The sequence below is a fragment of the Tursiops truncatus genome, chromosome 11 (assembly GCF_011762595.2).
Source record: "Tursiops truncatus isolate mTurTru1 chromosome 11, mTurTru1.mat.Y, whole genome shotgun sequence".
NCBI lineage: Eukaryota > Metazoa > Chordata > Mammalia > Artiodactyla > Delphinidae > Tursiops > Tursiops truncatus.
This window is the reverse complement of record NC_047044.1, coordinates 81,623,569-81,645,365: the sequence shown is the minus strand read 5'-3', so window position 1 is coordinate 81,645,365 and position 21,797 is coordinate 81,623,569. Positions and strand designations below refer to the sequence as shown.

Here is a 21,797-nt window from a genome sequence, read left to right as displayed (position 1 = left end):
CTTAATTTTAACTTTAACAAAAATAATATAATTATTGGAATGTAGAGGTTTCCAATTTTTATCCCTTTTTTCCCAAATTGCACATGTTGGTATAAGTTGATTATTGGTCCATTTCAATTGCTTATATAATACCTATTTTTCAGAGATGTAGTCATAGAATTATATCTAGGTAAAAGAAATCGTTTAGCTAGGCAGGGCTTTCACTGATGATAAGCTCAGCACCTCTCAACAACCCGTTACCATTCTGTAAAACCCTCTGAATTCATCAAGCCCTCAGTTGACATTTACTGAGCACCTCTGATGTGCTAGGCAATATCAGTGCAAAAGGTCTCTGCCCTCAAGCAGAGCCAACAGTTTGTTATAATCTGTGCTAAATATTACAGTAGAGATACATAGTGGAGATGGTGAGGTCGGTTGTTGAAGGTCATGGGCTCTGAAGTCCGTTTGCCTAAGTTCAGCTCCTGGCTCCCCTACTTACTAGCTGTATGACCTTGGACCAGTTATTTAACCTTTAACCTTTCTATTGAGTTTTCTTTCCCGATCTTCCCTTATTACAGCCTGCCTACCTCATCAGGCTGTGAGGATTTAGGAAGCAGTACCAGTGAGTAGTGTTAGCCAGCCACTTGGGAGCACCTGGAATGATCAGTTTGGATGAGGGAAGGTTCCAGGGGCTGGGAGACTTTTGGGTAGTCTCTTGGAGGGTGAGTTGGTGGGGCCTCGGCACGGGACACCAGCATGAAGGAGGGCTAGAGGCCGAGAGGCTGAGCCATGGGTGAGGCTGGGCACGTCATGTGGTGGCTTCGGGAGGGTGTCTGGAAATGAGCTAGCGGCATCCTCTGCGAGGATGCAGAGAGGCTCGTGTAGAGCACCGGGACGTTGTCCACTCTGAGAGCACCCCAGTTTAAATCGCAGCTTTCTTACCGCCTCCGTGAGTACTCTCAAAGTTGCCAGATCTTACGTCTGTATTTGCAGTGAGGAAAATATTGTCACTGCAGTTACGGGCCAAACAAAAGAAGTTTGAACTTCTTTGGTGGAGGCTTTTAAAAACACTAGAATGATAGGATTTGTTCTTTTTTTGTTTGCTTTTTTAAAGTGGTCTGGCTAAAGGGTGGACGATGGGTTGAATAGTTAGGATGGTTGCAGTAATTGGTGGGGAGACGATTGAGACCTCACTGGGGACTAGAGAGGTGAGGAGAGGTTTATCAGAGCTGAGTCCTGAGGACTGAGTCCTTCCTGTCGGGTGTGGCATTTCCCACATTCCTAGGCCACCGGCAGAACTAGGACACATGCCGTCCTATCCTAAAGAGCCTCGACTCATCCAGAATTTTACAGTTATAAAAATCTGAAAAGGAGAGATTTTAATGTCAGTATATATGTAAGTTAGTGTCATTTTGAATTATATATGAGGGAATAAGCACCATAATCATCTTGGCCTTTAAATGTCTGGCTCTGGTAGTGATAATGTTATTTTATGGACAAAAGAAGATAACGATTATGTCAATTCTAGAAACTACTTTTCAGGTGCCCACTTCCCATTTCCAAAAAACTTTCTTGAAAACAAAACTTAAAAGAGTGGTGAGGCTTTAAAGAAGAAAAAGATGGATAGGAAAAGAAATTTTGAATTAGATAATTAAGAATCCCTTTGCCAACCAAACTGGATTCCAGATAGCTTCTAGGCCCAAGGTGGGAATCAGGGTGGTTAGTCTATTTCGCCTCTTCTCACATGGCTCTGAATTCGCCACCCAGTCCTCTGCCAGTCCTCTCTCCCAGCAGAGTTGACCCTTCCTCACTTTTTGGGTGATATAATGGTCCGTGGACAGGCTCTTTTACCAAAGGTGCATCAGCTTCAAATGTGTCTGTCTTCTAGCTTCTTTAGGAGGTAGGTCTAGTTGAAGCCAGATGGCTCTAACCCATCTAATAGAAGAGGATGAAACAGGAATTCTATGGTATCTAGTTGGCTTAAAGCCTGTTCATTTTCATTAGAAAAATATTTTAATGTGACTGCTACTCTGCCTCTTTTAAAACTTGGAAGCATGCACTAATGCACTTTTGCACTTGCAGCTATGACACCATGGAAAAAGTAATCTGGAAATGAATGGCATTTTATAACAACTATTAACTTATATGAAGTACTTGTCTAGTAACCAGATTTGGAAACAGTGTCTCCGTCCAGGGCTGTAGAAGCTGAGCAGGGAGAACCCGGCTCTGGAAGGGAAAACTTTGGACTGACTTCCCGCTTCCTCAGTTGTGTTTGAAATGTATATATGTATATATTTTCTTTTTTTTTTTTTTTCCAAAACAGCACATCAGAAATTTTTGTTACAATTCAACATGCTGTTCTAACAGTGCTGTGGCCAAGTCACCCAACGTTTTCTTCACTTTCCTTCCACACAAGTTAATTTGTTTCACAAAGTGGAACTAAAGTATATTCAAGTCATTCAAATGCAAGCTACATAGATTCCTTATAAGTTACTGTATTAAGGTAGAAAAGAGATGCAAGAAAAAAAGACATCACAGAACTTATAGGATATCAAAATACTGGTACACAGTCTTTCCCAAGCTGCTTCATAATGATCCTAAAATTACCAGCGTGAAAAAATAGTACAAGAATAAGGTTTATGGCTCCTTCAACTCTGTGTCTGTCATAATAATTACTGTAATACTTATTGTTGTAATAATTCTCATAATTATCCTCAGAGGGCTTCCCTGGTGGCACAGTGGTTAAGAACCCGCCTGCCAATGCAGGGGACACGGGTTCGAGCCCTGGTCCGGGAAGATCCCACATGCCACGGAGCAGCTAAGCCCGTGTGCCACAACTACTGAGCTTGGGCTCTAAAGCCCACAAGACACAACTACTGAGCTCACGTGCCACAACTACTGAAGCCTGCGTGCCTAGAGCCCGTGCTCCGCAACAAGAGAAGCCACCTCAATGAGAAGCCCACGCACCGCAACGAAGAATAGCCCCCGCTTGCCACAACTAGAGCAAGCCCACTCACATCAACAAAGAGCCAATGCAGCCAAAAATAAATAAATAATTAACTAATTAATTAATTTTAAAAAATTATCCTCAGAAGGATCTCTACGAAACCGGCAAAAACGACAGCTACATCTAAATCTTTGCTCTCTTGATCGAGTCTCAGTGTCATTCTGCTGTGGTTCTCTTTGAGAGTCAGACCAAGGAACTCCTTTGCCATAGCGTTTTTTTAATAGATTGGATCAGCCCCTCCATCTTATCTCTCTGATCAGTTAACACAGTCCTCACCCCTCTCCTATAGGGTATGTTTTCACCAAGTAACCACCCAGTTGGTTGAGGTGGACATTCTGGTAGAATGAATGACAATTTGATACTAGGGTTGAGCGTCAAGTTACAGAGGTTCTTTATTAACACTTCAGGCATAGGTTGAGCGGCAACTGGAATTGCCTGGGAATTTTCATCAATGGACATTTGAGGAGGCTCCAGGGTCCAGGTTGGGTTAACCTCAGATGAATCCATTGGGAGTCTTGTCACAGCTTGAAGCTCCTCCTAGACCTTTGGGTTCCAGTGGAAGGTGATGCTTTAGACTCAGATTGCTACAAAGTAGCCTGGAAGAACTATAGAGTTAAGAAAGAGGGAGAAAAATCCAAGCTGACACACCATGGTGAGAGAAGAATCCAACCAATGTATATATTTTCTGATAGCTTGCATCACACTTGGGGTCCACCAGTTCTTTCTCCTTACACTATTTTTGTTTTTAATATTATTTATTTGGTTGTGCCGGGTCTTAGTTGTGGCTCGCGGGCTCCTTAGTTGTGGCATGCATGTGGGATCTAGTTCCCTGACCGGGAATCAAACCCAGGCCCCCTGCAGTGGGAGCATGGAGTCTTAACCACTGCACCACCAGGGAAATCCCCTTACACTATTTCTAATTTGATATTTCATATTATTTCATAGCTAAGAACTTAAGGATTGTTCACTTTTGGGGGTGGTGTTTCCTATTCATAATAAAAGTAGTTCAGTGTCTTGGTATATTAAAAAAATATGGTTAATGGAGGATGGTCTTGTTACTAAAGTAAACCTTTCTATAAATAAATGCAGAAACATCTGAATTAAGGGCATAGTCTGAATGTGGCAGACATAAGAATTGCGTCAATTCCTGTCTTGTGGCCAAGATTTCTTTCTTTGGCTTTCTTTATAACTAATGTCATGGCAGAGTTTCACATTCTCACAGTATCATGCAATAGAATGGTCAAAAGAACTGGTGCCAAGTTACCCTCTTTCTTAGGTTAGCCAATGGTTGTCAGTTGTACTCACCAAGGAAGAATGCGGCATGTTTTTGTTTTTATTTTTTAAGACTGAAAACCTGAGTTCTCTTCAACTTCAACTTCATTTTTAGGCCCTGGCTTTAGGCAATTTTCCAAACGTCTGACTGCTAAACTGCTTTCAAGAAATTATTGTGGTATTGCAGGGAACTTTGATCAGGAGAAAAAGAAGGCACAAAGTCTTTCCTAGAACACCATGGGCCCATCAAACAACCTTTTAAAGAAACAACTAAAATTCCTTTCTCAAAGGCACAAAAATACTAATTCAAACCAAACCAAACAAATCTACCCCACAAGTACTGCAATTCAAATGACTAGCGGAGAGGGCCCAAGAAGGGAGAAAAAATTGTTTTGGAAAAACCATTTGAAGCTAAAAGCTTGTGTATTTTGCTCTTTGATTAGAAGTTAAAATGGGGTGATGTAGCATTTCTAAGATAAAAATTAGCCAGGACTGTAAGGACACTGTGTACCTTTTCAGGTGCCTGTGTAGCTCCTCCTGGAATACCTGTCTGGTGCTCTACCCTTCCTCAAGACTACCTCACACTGCTCCCACTTGGGGACTCCAGCACGGCAAGGTGAGTCTGGAAATCTGTACTCCTTGCATACATCCTAGAAGTGTATCACTTACAGTGACTTTTTTAAGAAAACTTTTCAAAGTCTTGGGAGACTTTCAGAGATTGTGTTCACTGGTGAATCATCATTTATAAACCCTTTATTTAAATAAGTACAAAGTGTAGTTAGCAGTAGTTGCCACTATGTTACAAATTCGAGATTCAAATTTGGCGTCTGAGGCAAAATTTTGCAAACTGGTGTATCACCAGTCTTGGGCTCCCTGAGCACTGTTCTACGAATGCTTTAAATCGGCAGCCTCTTTTAAAACAGTGGAGTATGTCTAACAGTGAAAGGTTAGAAGGTCTTGGTAAGTCTGAAATATATCCTGTAGTTTGAACTTCCATCTCTAACAGTGTCAGTAATAGGCTTCATTAAATAAAGGGGGCACAAAATCCCTTGAGGAGGGAATATACAACTAACTTATTCTCCACTGGCTTTTTGTATGCTTGATGTGTATAGTCTCTTGTCTCTTGAACATTAAAGTGACTTACTGGTCTCAGGAGGGGAAATAATTTGACCTTGTTTGTAGTAAGTGAATGACTTATGAATAAACTGTTCACATTTTACAGGTGAATAAACTCTTTAAGGGCACCAACTAGTGTGCTGTCACATAAATTCCTTAGTCCCTCACTTGCAAAAGTTATGTGCTTGCATTTTTGCCCAGATGATGAATTTTGAAGGTCTCACATAAATTAATTTCCCCTTAGAGCCTTCTAGTAATTGCTAGACTCTGTGGAAGGAGCGGATTCCTAAAAACACAAGTTCATATCCTCACTGGTTCAGTTCTCCTGTGGACTCTGCTACGTTGCTCGGGCATTAGGGAAAACCATGACTAAAAGTCTCCAAGTGTTGAGAATAAAAGATAGTCTGATTCTAATAAGGTGATTTCATTACATCCATGTGAGAGCTGAAAAATCCTAGTTGAGCCCTGCTATTTGTAATACAGTCAAAAGAAGAAAAGCATAAGGAAAAAATGTATTCTGTAGCTCCATTGACCAAAGTTCTCCTCCATGATTGGATAGTCACTGAAATTTTAGTTTTAGCTTTGAACACTTCAGTTATTTTGTTTCTCTTGGAACACTAGTACTTATTTACTAATACAGGTAGGAGAGAGGTATATGAGTTGCTTGGAGTTTACTGCTGAGGAGTTTTCATTTTTTGCTATTCTCAAATGCTCGGTAACAGTCTGATTCTTGACTTCAACAGCAAAGAGACTCCTTTAGCATTTAGCATACTGCTCTGTTTTTCTTTTTTAAATAAAGCTTTGTTTGAACTTACAAAACTTTTTTGCCTATTCTGGATACTGAGCCAGTTTACTCATACCAACAGGGTCTATGAGTTCCCTAAGCCTTTCAAAAGGAAGCATTTAATTTTTAGTTATGTTAACTTTGATGAGCAGCAAAACCAGCATTGAAAATTCTTAGTATTGCTACATTGTAAAACTACCTTTTTTTTTTTTAAGGAGCTACTTTAAATTTTTACTGTCTTAAAATCAGAATATCTATACTAAATCACATTTCTCCATAGTGATGCAATTATTCCCAAGCCATTCTTCTCTTAGAGAATGAGGATAGAGAATAATTCACACTGTTAGCACAAGGCATTTTTGTTAGGTTTATAAAATTGAAGCTGTGTGAGAGCAAACCATAAAGCCCATGTTTTGTGTAAAAGACAGATTAGGTAAAACAAGTTTAGATTTTACAGATTGCTTATTTGTTTCTCTTTCTGTTCTAAATAGGACTGCAATATTCTCCCACCCTCCTTTTCTGGTACTTTCCTGGAAAAAGCATTAGTGAGGGGAAAATAATGGTAAACAAGGCTTAGTTCTATAATCTTCTTTAACAACTGCCTTGCAAGTGATTTCCCATAGTTTCTGTAATGAAGCATATGGTGGTAATACACCCTGTGCTTCTGATAATGGGGAGTAGTTTCAGAGTACTCTCAACATTTTATATTTTAAGCTTTGTACGTGTATTTTCAGGTTAGGTTTTCTGTCCCGTGTAGATTTAATGGAATTTATTTTTATACGCTTGTTCTTGGTTTTAAGGGTTTAGATGGGGGCATTTCTGAATAAAACTTGTGAAGAGATGTTTTTTGTTGTTATAAGTAATCCATGCATACAGATTTTAGGAGGCTTGAAATGGCCTTGTGGAGAAAACAACTTGATAGAAGGGGGGATATTTTCTGTAATTTAAGTTGTCATAGTAACCTGCATCAAGACATGTACTTGGAATCCAGGCCTGAAGAATTTCAGTGACAATAAACATTCCAGTTGCATTCATCATCATCTTTTTTTTTTCTCTCTAAGAAAGAAGCCATCTATTGTGACCTAATTATTTCATTTCTGTTTTTAGAAAATGGGTAGCAGTTTGCATTTTTTAGCGCTATGAAACTTCCCTGGTAGAGTAAAAATGAAAAATTTAGCTGCTTATATTGGAAGTTGATATATTTTTCTGATAATGTATCTCAAACTATTTCAGATGGTAACACAGGTTCAGTATAGTGGTTACTTAACGAAATATGAAAGAAACAGGATTTGATGAAGACTTGAAGAGATTGCCACAAACATTTATTAACATGCCAGTCTTAATATTAACAGTATTAGAATCTGGTTTTCATGGAACTCTGATCTGGGAATGTTATGAATTTCCTAATATCAAATTGTTAATATTTTATTTTATGGCATCTCGTACTATAGTCTTAATAAGCATGAACGTATTTTAATAAAAAGGATGAAGTATCTTTTTTGTTAGCAGAATATACTTTGAGAAATTTGTATCCAGACATTATCTTTAGATTTGCTGTCTTTTACAAGGAACAGTACAATGTTATTTCTAAAGAGAAAACTTTTTAGGGTTTGCTTCTCTCTTGCCTTCTGCAAGATACTGATTGCTAACCAAGATTATTTGGAGTTAAAAATGTTCTCCTGAAGCAAGGAACATTAAGAGAAATAGTGAGTTAAGGATGTGTCTGTCCATTCATTTTAGGAAACTTGGAAAATAAATTGGAAGTGTTTGTGGCTAGTCTGATTTTACAAATATATACAAAATTAGCAGTTATGGGATCTAACTGTAGTTATCTGTAATTGAAAACTAATAATACTTTTGTAGATCTTTTCCACATATGTTTGAGAAACTTAATCAAATGGATGATGTTTTTAAAAGCATAAATGAATAACATTTGAATTCTAAAATATAGAAAGGTAGATTTAGAAATCCTAGATAACTGTGAAAATGTGAAGGAAAATAAAATCACCCATTATCTCACAGTTTCGAGATATTTACTCTTTCTATTTTGTAGGAAGTATCTATAATTTTATAAACAAAATCGGGATCCAGCTATTAATAGCCTAAATACTAATAATGGTGAAACACAAAAATTTTATCTCCTGTTAGAGTTAGCAACATACCAGCTGTCATCATTACAATCTAACGTAGCTTTGAAATATCTAGTTAGTGTATTAAGAAAAGAAAAAGGAGTAAGAGAAAGAACTATTGGAAAGGAGGATAAAATTCTTTGTAGATAATGAAAAAAATCACAAAGACGCTGAACTAAAAATAATAGAATGTAGTAAAGTTCCATTGTAAATAATGGAACTATCATGATGTATATAGTAATAATAACTAGTTCCAAAATGTGAGAAAAAAGGAGCCCATTCATAGTAGCAACAAAAAGTATGCTGAGGATTAAACTTCGTGAGAAATGCGAATGGTATTTAGGAAGAAAACCATTAAACTTTTCTCTCAGGGTGCAGAGACTCAGTATGGAAGACAATTCATTAATTATTTTTGATCTCTTTATATTGATTTGTAAGTTTAATATAATCAAAATTTCTCAGCAGGAAATTTTCACAGGTCAGTGATTCTGAATTTCGTATTTATAAGATAAGAGCCAAAACATATTTATATAAAGATAGTAATTAAAATGGGAGATTGGGATTGACACATATACACTAATGTATAAAATGGATAACTAATAAGAACCTGCTGTATAAAAAAATAAATAAAATTCAAAAATTCACACAGAAAAAGGATCCCAAATAAAATAATCCCAAAGAAATCCACAGAAAGATGCATTATAGTCAAGTTATCAGAAGTCAAAGACAGAATTTTTTTATTGAAGTATAGTTGATTTAGAATATTATGTTAGTTTCAGATGTGCAGTATAGTGATTCATTTTTTTTTATAGATTATACTCCATTTAAAGCTATTATAAAATATTGGCTATATTCTCCAACTGTAAAAAATAATAATAATATGATGTTGATAAAGTAGACAAATACTTGAAACAGAATAGAAAGCCGAGAAGAATGTTTTATTGATTAAAAATTATAAATATAAAAATGTAATAAATATACTAGAAGAGAATGTTCATAAATATCTGATTTTGGGTTTAGGGAAAGTTAAACTAAAATACAGATGCAAAGATTTAAAAAGGAATGATTCATATATGTAATTACATTAAAAATAAAATAATTGAAATTTGCATATGTCAAATCACAAAAAGTATTCTATATAATGTATATATATATTATCATATATATAACTAAAGTTAATACCCATATGTAAAGAACTACTTAAGATCAGTAAGAAAATAATCAACACCCAATTTAAAAAATTAGTTTGTAGCTCTGTTTTTAGTTTTTTAAGGAACCTCCATACAGTTCTCCATAGTGGTTGTACAAATTTACATTCCCACCAACAGTGTAGGAGGGTTCCCTTTTCTCCACACCCTCTCCAGCATTTACTGTTTGTAGACTTTTTGATGATGGCCATTCTGACTCGTGTGAAGTGATATCTCACTGTAGTTTTGATTTGCATTTCCCTAATAATTCGCGTTGTTGAGCATCTTTTCTTGTGCCTCTTGGCCATCTGTATGTCTTCTTTGGAGTCTGGGATTGACATGTATACACTGCTACATTTAAAATAGGTAACCAACAAGGACCTGCTGTATAGTACAGGGACCTCTGCTCAATATTCTGTAATAACCTAAATGGGAAAAGAATTTGAAAAAGAACAGATACATGTATATGTATAACTGAATCACTTCACTGTACACCTGCTACTAACACAACATTGCTAATCAACTATACTGCAGTATAAAATAAAAATAAAAATTAGTTAGTAGTTCCTACTAGTTTAAGAAAGAATACAAACATGGGGCTTCCCTGGTGGCGCAGTGGTTGAGAGTCCGCCTGCCGATGTAGGGGACGCGGTTTCGTGCCCCGGTCCAGGAAGATCCCACATGCCGCGGAGCGGCTGGGCCCGTGAGCCATGGCTGCTGAGCCTGCGCGTCCGGAGCCTGTGCTCCGCAACGGGGGAGGCCACAACAGTGAGAGGCCAGCGTACTGCAGGAAAAAAAAAAAAAAAAAAGAATACAAACAGATGTAGATCTAAAGATTTGTTTAATTTTAATATATTTAGTATATCACATTATTAAAGATTAAAAAAACATGACATATATATGAGTGACCTGTAAACAGTAACATAATAAAATGTAATTTTTAATTTTACAATAAAATGTAACAGACACATGTAATTCGTAATGTTGGCAGTGGGAGAAGTAAGAAAGATCAAAATGCTCATATAATGCACCTAGAAGGTAGACTAGTACTCTGTAGCCAATAATGGAATCTGTCTGTCTGTCTACCTACTTCTTTATCTGTAGATAGTTTTATTTTTTACTATTTAATGAATGGAAAAATGATAGTAATCTAAAAAGTGACAGCATAAGGACGTAATATAAATTATAATCTTGTATTTTTTAACTGTATTTATGCAGAAAATAAACAAGGAGGTAATATACAAAAGTGTTGATGATTATCTCCAAGTGGTAGAATTATAGGAAAATAATAATTATTATTAATATTACATTATTATTACAGATTCTCTAAAACAAATGTGTTTGTATTCAGAAATTTGAAAGGTTTTTTTAATCTAAGATTGACCAAATGTCTAAGATTTCATCATATGCCTTATTGAAAAAAAATTACCATAAAGGTATATTTATTGAGATGGACTATACACAGAGTCAAGTAATGAATCAAGATCATCAGTCTCTGGGCAGGGTTGAACAGACTGCATTTCCAGGCTACCATTCATATTAGACTGTGGTATATACCTGTGTATCTGGGATCGTGTTCCCTGGAAGGGTAGGGTCCAGCATCCCTGGGAATGATAAAGAGCAGTGTGTCCCTAGGTTTAAATCTTAGCCCTTTCCCTGTGCCTATTATATCAAGTGTCACAGCAGCTTAAATGTTCAAATATTGATTGCCAATGACATTGAATCAAAGTTAAAGTCTTTATAGATTAAATGAGAGAACTAGGACATTTATTTTAATTCCAGATATTTTGATTTATTATTTATCTCTGCTCCACTTCCCCATTGACTCCACTGTTTTGTTTACAATGATTATATCTGAGCAGGAAATTTAAGGAATTTTTAGGAAATAACCAGTCTCCCTTCTATCCCGTCTCCTCTTTCACAGAGATACTGTGCCTCTCAAGTCTTAAGTATTATTTTGTTTAATTTACTTGTGCTGTTTTTCCTGAATATGGCTCTTAATGGTGACCTTGTTTTTTTCAGTAATGCTAATGGATTTGTTTACCTTTCATTAATCAAAGGTAACCATTGTTAACAGTTTCTTGGGTATCTTCGTGTACAAAGAACATGTATTTATGTTTTTTTTAAATTTGTAGCCGTGTGTGTGTGTGTGTGTGTGTGTGTGTGTGTGTTACACAGGATTCTTTGCAGGTTGACTCCTTTAATTGTCAGAATAATCTTAAAGGCAGATATGATTATCAGATTACACGTTGAATTAGTCAGAGTTCAGTGAATATTTATTGCTGGTTTGCATTCTTCCATGTGTCTGAGTTTGTAAAAATGAGTTTAGTATGTAATTACGTGAGACTGTGATCACATCTCCTCCTGATTGCACCGGTGACTATCGTTTTAGTAGAGTCATTCTCTATGACCTGGTTTCTATCCCAGTAAATTGAGGCAGTGCCTACACCTACCTGAATGCAACAGGGAGAATATACAAAATCATTTTTTGTTTTTAAGATCTACTAAGTTAGTAATAATGTTATAACCCTCTTTCTAATTTTGCAAAGGCAGTTATCTAAAGTGGATTTTGTGAAAGTTACAGAAGAGGATGGAGTTCATGGTTTCTGCTTTTAAGGAACATATAGTCTCACCAAGTAAAAAAGGTTCACATCAGATGGGAAAAACAAAGTTTTTACTGCCAAGTAATACCATGTTATATCAACAGCTGAACTTATACACTCCGTCTCTTTCACTCTTCTTCTCTTTTACATTTCAGCTGGGGTGTACTTGCTTCTTAGAAATTTAGGGAAACTTATCCTGAACCTCCAGTTTCAAAACTTATGAAAATCTCCCCGTGATCTTGCTCAGTCTAGAGTCCTGTGTCAAGTGAGCATCCCTTCATCTGTCTGACTTGCCTCTGTGTATGGTCTTCACTTTTGCCCAGTGTTAAACCTGCTTCTTTTAAAAGTGATTTCTATTTCAAACACGCGCACACAACCCCACTTAGTGGTTCCACTAAAGACCAAGGAGTTAGAGGAAAGAGACTCACTTTGCAAGAAAGACACCCTTGGTAGCCTTCCTGGCCCCTCACTTCATCCTTATCCCTTCCTTCCAGGATGTCCCAAAGAGCTGTGTGTGTCTGTAGTTTCAGAAATTGCCACATATCATCAGTATTCATCAATCTGGGTACCAATCAGCTTAACCCATTGTTAACTGTGTGACCTTGAATTCTCTAAAATGCAGTTTTCTCACTTGAATGTTGGGTAAGAATAAATTATATGTGTAAAGGATTTTGTGTATAAAAAATTCAATGAATGATAGCTGTCATCATTTTTATTAAAATAGTGTCATTTTTCCCAAATGCTTCAGTCTTGTTTCAGACACAGGCTAGATATATTTTTATGTAAGTAGACTTTCACTCTTTTATACTTAAGGAGACTATATAATTGTTCAAACCAGACACTTTGGAGAGTGAAACATGGTACTGTTGGTAATTATGCTGTGATAACAATGTAAACCATTGCTGTTTCAGGCAGACCCGGATGAGTGGTCGCCCTGGGTATACTTGTATCCCTAGTGCCTGATTTGTGGTGCAGGCTCAGAGGACTCAGGCCATTGTCCATTGAGTGAGACGGGGGACATGGGACAAGTGAGGTCACATTTTTCTTTCTGAGCTTATCAGAAATCATTAAATCATTAAATTGAGGTTAACAATAGCTATCTCACAGGGTGGCTATAAAGATGAAATGAAATTGTGATCTCATAAAGCATGGAGTATACGTCTGGAAATTGGATACCTGTTAAATCCCCTCGCCATCTGTGCAAATTACCTTAGTGGCACTGATGGATAAGTTTTGTGTATAGATGTTTCTGCTGCGTATGCACTTACCTCTCATACTTCCTTTCTGTTTCTTTTGACCGGACATTGTAGGTGGCAATCATAACTAACTGCACACATGGTTCCACAGTTTACAGTGGAGGTTTAGTCTATATTGTTCAATTAAGCACTTTTTGACATTGAAAGGCATGAATTGCGTTCAGTAACCACACCTACTTTCCCTATAAGCTCTCTGTGGTATGCTTTTTTTTTCTTTTGTGCTTCCTATTTTTTGGATGAATCATAATCTAAATAGGGGAATTTTTTTTTTGGTAAATATCTGTTAAGTATGAATGTTCATATGCATTTAATAGACGTTGTGTGAATCAAAAGCACTTGTTTTGGACATCAATTGTAGAGATGTATTTCTTCCCTTGGGAAAAAATCTGTTAGCTCAACCTTGAAAATTGATAATATACATAATATACATACCAAATTTGATTTTCTTATACTAATTTATAAATAACACAAATCTGGGGACTTTCCTGGTGGTCAGTGGTTAAGAATCCGCCTTCCAATGCAGGGGACTAGGGTTCGATCCCTCGTTGGGGAGCTAAGATCCCACATGCCATGGGGCAACTAAGCCCTCATGCCGCAACTACTGAGCCGGAGCGCACTGGAGCCCGCCCACCACAACTAGAGAGAAGCCCAGGAGCTGCAGCAAAAGATCCCGTGTGCCACAACTAAGACCAACGCAGCCAAATAAATAAATAATCAATATGCAAAATAAATAAATAACACAAATCTGGAGGAAGTAGTAGACCTTAAGGTTTGGATCCTTTGCAGAAGGATAAGAGCCTTTCACCATAATTTTCCATAGCTGTTCATTTCATTAGCAATTCTTTTAGACATGGTACTGCCCAGTCTTTTGGCTTACAGTCTACTGGGGGATAGACAGACAGGTGGTGAATGGTTATGGTCATGTTATAAATTACACACCAGTGGAATGAAGGAGGTGCTATGGGAGCACATGGGGAAGTAATGTAACTGCAGAGGTTAAGGAGAGATGCTTGTGGAGATCATTTGAGCTGAGTATTTAAAAGTGAGTAGGTCTTTAGGGAGGCAGCAGAAGGCCTTCTGAAATAGCCTGGGAAATAGCATATGCAAAATCTAGAAAGGCACATAAGGAGCATGATGTGTTTGGAGATAAACAAGTACATCTTGGTGTGAATATGAATATAGATGGGAAGGAGATGGCTAATTTTAAAAAACAGGATTCTTAACTGATTCACTTTGTTATAAAGCAGAAACTAACACACCATTGTGAAGCAATTATACCCCAATAAAGATGTTAAAAAAAAAAACAGGATTCTTATTCTAGTTTGATAGAAACAAGCTTTTCTTTTAGGGGCTCTGGGCTTTATGGTAATTGAAAGGATCAAAATTATTTATAAGTAAACAAAGTTCTAGTTGAAGGATAAGTAGAAATATTGATGGTTTGGAGTAACCTAAACTTCAGATATTTCTGTAAGGAGAAAATTTATTCGCACTTTTTATTCTTGATAATTTCTTTATAGTCTCAAGAAATCAAATATTTAACATATCTTTATTCTTCAAAAGGATATTGCTACTTTAAAATATTCTCACTTTAAAAAATAGGTATGAATAGATAACATTCAAAGCTATACTGTTTCCAGGCCATTGATTTAATATTCCTTTCACTTTAACATTTTCTCCTGTTAGCTGCTCCAGCCACTGGACAATTTTACTGTGCAGATTCTTTGCAAATTTTGCCTTGTCAGAATGGGAATTGTGTGACGGATGAAATGATTAAAGATTGTACTTTTTTGATACAACAAATAATAATGCTTTCAGGAAAACAGGCTGGTATTAACTGCTGTTTCTATTCCATTTTGCTTTCAAGGATCATTTGAATGTATACTCTCTATCTTTTCACTATATCAATCAAAAAGCAGAAATATAAATAGTGGTTTTTACTATTAACCAAGTAGTAATTTCATATAGTAATGTTATATTTATATCCTCATGTGAAAAGCAAAATAATGTCACATGGGTGACTTTACCTTAGTTCTGGCACCATCATGCCAGCGTCATTTCGTATTTTCCCTGTGAAGCACCATGGCATCTTGCAAGCATATACATAAAATCTTAATTTTATTTTTTACTGGGAAGGTACTTTGAAGATTCACATTTGAAGCTGAAGAAAGGAAGACGCATTTGGGGACTGATCTGCTCCCTCTAGACTTCTTTCTCTAGGGTAAAAATTCTCTGTTCTTCTCTGTGGTCCCAGTGCTGCCTAGCCCGTAGGTAAAGATCGGTCAAATAGGTAAATACATCTCTTTGTTTGCGGAGCCTGAATTACAACCCAGATCATTTGATTCCCAATCAGCCCAGTGTTCTTCGCTGCACACTGGTACTTCCCCGTACTGCAAAATGGATTTACATAGTAGCAAATTCCCAAGGTTTCAAGTTATGTGTCATGTGTAGTTGCCAGCCATTATAATCCCACCGCCACCTCACAAGAAAGCCAAGCTCACCAGCGTGTTAGGACAAGGGGACTATCTGGGCTGAGAACCGATGGATATATTAGGATATTCTTGAATAAATTTTAATCCCTTCCTCGAGATGGATGGCACTTGGTGCTTTTCAGTATGTTGCTCACACTTCTTTTGATCAAACCATGAATCAGCAGATGCTATAGGATTGTAGACTTATTTCCAGAGTAGTGTTTCTAAGCAGGAGAGGTTCCTCTACCAAGAGTGTTTGGGGCATTTGCGATGCCATTTGTGAGGACATTCAATCACTGGTTGCTACAGTGATTGAAGAGGTACTACCAGCAGTTAGTGAATGGGTGACAGACAGGCCAGGCATCCTATCATGCACAGATCAGTCCCACACAAAAAACTTAAGAATGGCCCACTGTGCTTTACCAGTGAAAGTCCACAACTGGACTTAACTTTTTACACACATACACAAAGCACTTTTGCATTGTCTTAAAATACAATTAGTTTCCCAGGAATGAAACTATTATGTAAATTAAGGGAAAGCGTACTTAATGCAGAACTTGAAAAAGAGTTGTCCCCTGACTTAAAAAACTGTGTCCTAGACAGCAGTGCCCCTTGTAGTATTCGAGTTTCCTATCAACGTACATGTTAGCAACCTGCACTTACAACTGTTGGAGTCAGGATATAGGTGTGAGTATCATCCCTCAGTACCCGTGGGGGGTTGGTTCCAAGGCACGCCTCAGATACCAAAATTTGAGGATGTTGAAGTCCCATAGTTGGCCCTCTGTATCCGTAGTTCTGCATCCACAGGTTCAACCAGCCGTGGATCGTGTAGTACTGTAGTACTTATTGAAAAAAATCTGCATATAAGTGGGCCCACACAGTCAAACTCATGCTGTTCAAGGGTCAACTGTACTTCATTATGTCTTGTCATTTACGTACTTAAGTTCCTGTCTCTGTTTGTTTTATTTCTCTTCTTTTCTGACTTCTGTGTTGGGAATGGGAGATTTGGAGGTGGAGGAAGCGCGGGTGGAAGCAGTGAGACTCGTCAGGAGGCTATTGGAGTAACTCAGAGGAGAGTATGTATGGCAGGGTGGGTACAGGTGGAGCCAGCAGGATTTCCTGACAGACTGGATGCTGGGTAGTGAGAGAGGGGAGTCAAGATTAACTGGAGGCCTTTTGGCCTAAGCACCTAAAAGGCTGCATTCTGGGTGGTTTGAACTGAGATGAAAGAGTGTGGGTGCGACAGATTAGGGAGGTAAGATCAAGAGTTCCTTTTGAGGCGTGTTGAGTTCAAGTTGCCTACTGGACGTCCAAGTGCCAATGTTGAGTTGGCATCTGGATGTGAGGCTGAAGTGAGCTAAAAATGTGAATGTGGGAATTGTCAAGTGTATGGCATTTCAAGTTGTGGTAAGTTGAATGAGATCACCCAGGGTGTGAATATGGGTAGAAAGAGTAGAGGACCAAGGACAGATTTGGGACACTCAGACAGTAGGAAAGCATAGGGAAGAGGAGGTTGAGAAGGGACACCAGTGAAGACAGAGGAAAACCAGGAGAGCGCCGTGTCCTAGCAGCCAAAAGCAGAAAGTGTATTGGGAGGAGGGGGGGTAACTGACTCTAGATTTAGTGCCATGAAGGTGGTTGGTGACCTTGATGAAGGGGTTTGGTGGAGTATGGGGGTAAGAGCCTGACAGGAACGGGCTCAGTAGAGTGGGAGGTAAGAAAATGAAAAGGGACAAGAAATGAAGGATAGGTAGTGGGTAAAGTGGGAGCAGAAGAAAGCTGTTTTTGTTTTTTGTTGTTGCTGTTTTTCAGATGGTAAGGTAGCTACTGGTTTATTCTCTGATCCAGTATAAAAGTCAGTGGACAGAGTGGTGATGTTGGAGCAGATATGGGCAGGCCGGCACCCTGGTCCCCTACGGGGCTCTTGTGACTGTAGCACTCAGGCAGCTGATTGCCGTAACCCTGGAAGAGCTAACTGATACCTAATAGATTTTGAGGCCCTGGGGCCAGAGGCTTTCTCACTCACTAGTGTTTCTTTTTTGTTTAGGAAAGTTGGTCAGCCACCAAACAAGAGCTTAGATTTTAGCCAGAAACTAAATTAGAAATCATTGGAAAATTAGAAGGGAAGGTAGAACCAGTCGCTTCTCCTTAGGCAGTGACCAGAGAGCAGCTAAAGTTTTTCCTTCCCGTCCACTGGGACCATCTTAACCGTTTTGACTTGCAGGCAGAATGGTGCAAGGTCTTTAGAATAAGTAAAGTGAGGCACCTAGGAGGGCGCAACATGTAAGGATGCACTCACTCTCAGAGGCGTGCAGGTAGTATTGGCACTTGGCAATGATGCCTCCTTACATTGTGTGCCTTGCTTGCCACCCCTGAATTCCCCCAGCCCTGAGAATGGGCACTGTGATTTGTTCAAGGGACAGTAGGAAGGCTCTTTGCCCTAATTATCTCTTCTCATACTACCAGTTGGGGATGAATTTAATGTGCTTTAGTTAGTCAGTCTTCCTCTTCCCCCTTAACGTCTAGTCGACTTCATCCACTGGAACCGACATAAAGAGGACTTGATGAAGAAGAAAAGTGTTTCTGGGCTGCAAAATTCTGTTGTTGGTGATGGCAGAGCAGGAGATAGTTGATTGGAGCCTTTGGATAGACAAGGGGCAACATAAGGGACTGTTGGATCCCTACGAGGCCAGGGTACAGGGACTGGGAATACAAGGGAGACTGGTTAGGATCAATCCTGTTTATGAAGACTGGAATAGATTAGTTAGATATTTCCCAGATGAGCAATATTATTTTTGATAGTGGTAGTTACTCTCCTAGGCCCTTGCTTCCTTTTTACGTCCAATCCCACAAGCACCTGAGTCAAATAAATGTGATGACATGATTAATTAAGTAATAAATGGAGGTGACCCATGGACTTCTGTTTAAATCTAGTGTCTTTAAAGGTTTTGTTATCATACATGTAGCAATAGTAGGCCTTTAGGAGATGCTTTTTGAGACAAGTATATATTCTGCTTAATTGTTTATTTTATTAGATGGTAGAGTATATATTAATTCAAGGTTGCAGACTGCCTAGATTCAGGTCTTGGCTTTTCCCCTCATGAGGTGTGTGATCTTGGGCAAGTTTTATAACTTCTCTGTGGCATGGTTTCCTCTTCTAAAAAGTAGGGACAATAATAGTACCAGTCTCTAAAGATTATTATGAGAATTAAATAAATTGATACATTCAAAGCACTTAGCACTTGTTAATACTTTAAGAAAAACCGTCAGGCATTTCATATTTTAAAAGTGAGGAAACTCAATCTCCGCTTCTTCCCCAAATAGCATTATAACCGGCAATGAATGCTTGAGTGTTGGCTCTGTGAACTGTAGTTATTTAGCCTTTTTTCAATGGCTGTAAACAGCTTCTTGTATTTCTGAAGATGGAGGAATAGAAGACATCTTCCCATCTGGCCTCATGGCTATATATATCACTCTTGACACCTAAACATAACTGTGCTCATATATTATTTTGTTATTTATTTATATCTTTACTAATCATGTGAGTGAGTTGGATTTTTAAAAATGGGTGGGGCCTATGATTAGTATCCAGATTTGTTTCTTCTTGGGCGTTCTTTGTCCATGATATTTCATTTCATGTGTTTGTCCATCTTCATGCTCGGTCCCTCCACCCAGATTTATAGAACCAAATTAAAGGAAACTATCTCCAGAATTTAAAAAAAAGGTGAGATTTCCGTGCAGTCAGTAGCCTGTTATCCACAGGGCCTGTGTTGGCATGGTCTCGCCCTCAGGGAGCTTGGCAGTTGTGCCCAGTAATGAGAGCAGACTTATTCTTGTGTGGTGTGCCCACGGCACTGCCCTCCCAGCTTCTCTCCTGTTCCCAGTAATCCAAGTCTGTTTCATACACCCATGGTAAGGTGTGGCTTCGCTAGCAATAGTCACCTGGTGGGACAGCATTTTAGCGTTTATATAACACTTTGAAGTAGAAGAGTCTAGTTTGATGCGCACAGCAAACTAAAGAGGGAAATAGTCTTATGAGTATTCTGCAGATGGAGAGATGAGCATCCAGGAGTTTAAGGAAGTTCAGGGTTAAAAGGTTAAAATAAGTAGTGAACCAAGGTCTGCTGACTCTTTAAATCCTATGTCCTTCCATTTTCATTGCTTTCCAATCAGATTCACTCAGGCTCAGTAAAATAATATACTGTAATAAGACCTGGAGTAGTAGCCAACCCTATTAATTAGAAATCATAATCATGGAGTCAGAATTTCAAGCAATATTGTAATATTTGACACTGTTTTTAGCTGTTGAAAACTACTTTTTATAATAAAAGGATCTAGTTTCCTTTTAGTGATACTGTTCATTCTCCTGGTTATATATCATAAGCATTTTCTATCTAGCTTTAAAATTTTAAAGGTCTTTTCTTCATTATATATATATATATATATATATATATATATATATATATATATACACTTTGTCATTAAAGTAGATTTCATGTTGGTTGAAGTCTGTTTTCTTTCACTGCAGCTGGTGTTGAGTAGGCCTAGATTAAGACTCTGAAATTCTTAGAAGAGTGTGATTACCAGTTCCTATCCCATACTTGGTAGGTAGGTGAGTGGTCCCAGGAAGAGTAAAAAGGTTCTATTTTTGTAACCATTATTTTCCTAAACCTCATTCTGAGTAAATGGCACATTTCTGTATTGCGTGGACAGACCTCAGACCTGTTGCGTTGGTTTGGGGAGTATGAGAGGATGGCCCTGGCCCTTGGTTGCTTCATGGAGTTGTGTCCGTGTGCCCTGCGTGAGCTGCCGGTGCCTCTGCTCAGCAGATGCAGCCACAGCTGGCTGGTGCCGTAAATCCAGTGACTTGCTGAGTGAGAGCTCACTCACCACAGCAGCAGATTTGGTCAGGGACCTGCCTTTCAAGATCACATTCAGTGATCGGTCACTAATGAGCCCTGAAAGACTCAGACTCCTATAACATGACTAATAGTAGCTATTTTAAAGTAATTACTGCATGCCAGGTTGTATTTAAGTCTTCATGTTCATTGTAACTTAGCTCTGACGAATTTAAGGATTATTATTCCCATTTTAGAGCCAGGGAAGCTAGTAATCTGTCTAAGGTCATACACCTAATGTGTAGAGAGGTCAGGATTTGAACCCAGGGCTGTCTGACCACTAAAATGTGTTCTTAACCAACAGCTTCCGTAGGAGGGATGGTGAAATATGTCACGTGTGTATGCTGCCTGTGTTCATAGCAGACATAATTAATTGATTGTGGTATGTGTTTATGTTGAGCCCGATAATCCTTTTCAGCATTGCGTCCTTGGCATCTGTAGTCCAACAGCCTTAGAAGGCAAGATAAAACATATGTGCTGTCCTTAACTGCAAATGTGCCTGTGTTAACTTTCTCCTAAATTCCAGTGGTGTGTTGAGATTGGGCTGATTTTGCTTTTGGGAAATAATAAATAAGGTAGATAATTGCTGTATTTTATAGGAGGAACAAACATGCAGTATTTTTCTATAGAAGTCTTGATTGAAGTGGAAAATTGAATTTAATACAGGTTAAATTCCATTTTAAATAACATAAAATCATCTCCATGTCAAAAAATGTAAAACAAGTTGATTACTGATTTATGTTTATTTATTTGAAATTTTTCTCAAATGGATATTTGAAATAAAAGAACAAATTTTGACAGTGCTCATGGAGTTTGTTATCGTGAAATTAGATTTTTAAATTTTTTTTACAATCAGCAAAAACTGGCTGTGGAGTCTTCATTAAATTTTAATCATAGATCAAAGTACTAATCCTTCAAGAATTGAATTTAAAACTCTGTGTTTTGGTTAAAATTGTGGAAATTATTAGGATTACAGCTTTAGTTAGTCAGTCCTTTTTCCTTTCGACCTTACTACTACTTCAGCTGAAGATAGTGTTTTCTTTTTCAAATTCCACATATGGTCAGATAGACATTCCAGTGTCTCTTCTGACCCCTTGA

The 21,797-nt window shown here is 38.1% G+C and overlaps 1 protein-coding gene across 5 annotated transcripts in view; it reads left to right on the top strand.

Moving 5' to 3' along the window:
- Positions 1–21,797, top strand: part of RASSF8 (Ras association domain family member 8) — a 129,780-nt gene that overhangs the window by 37,625 nt on the left and 70,358 nt on the right. The window contains exon 1 of one of the 5 annotated variants that reach the window (XM_073788948.1): positions 15,483–15,551. The exons of the other annotated variants lie outside the window; for them this stretch is intronic. The gene's annotated coding sequence lies outside the window, so the exon portion shown is untranslated. Of the gene's footprint in view, positions 1–15,482; positions 15,552–21,797 lie in introns of those variants that run through there. 5 annotated transcript variants of the gene reach the window in all.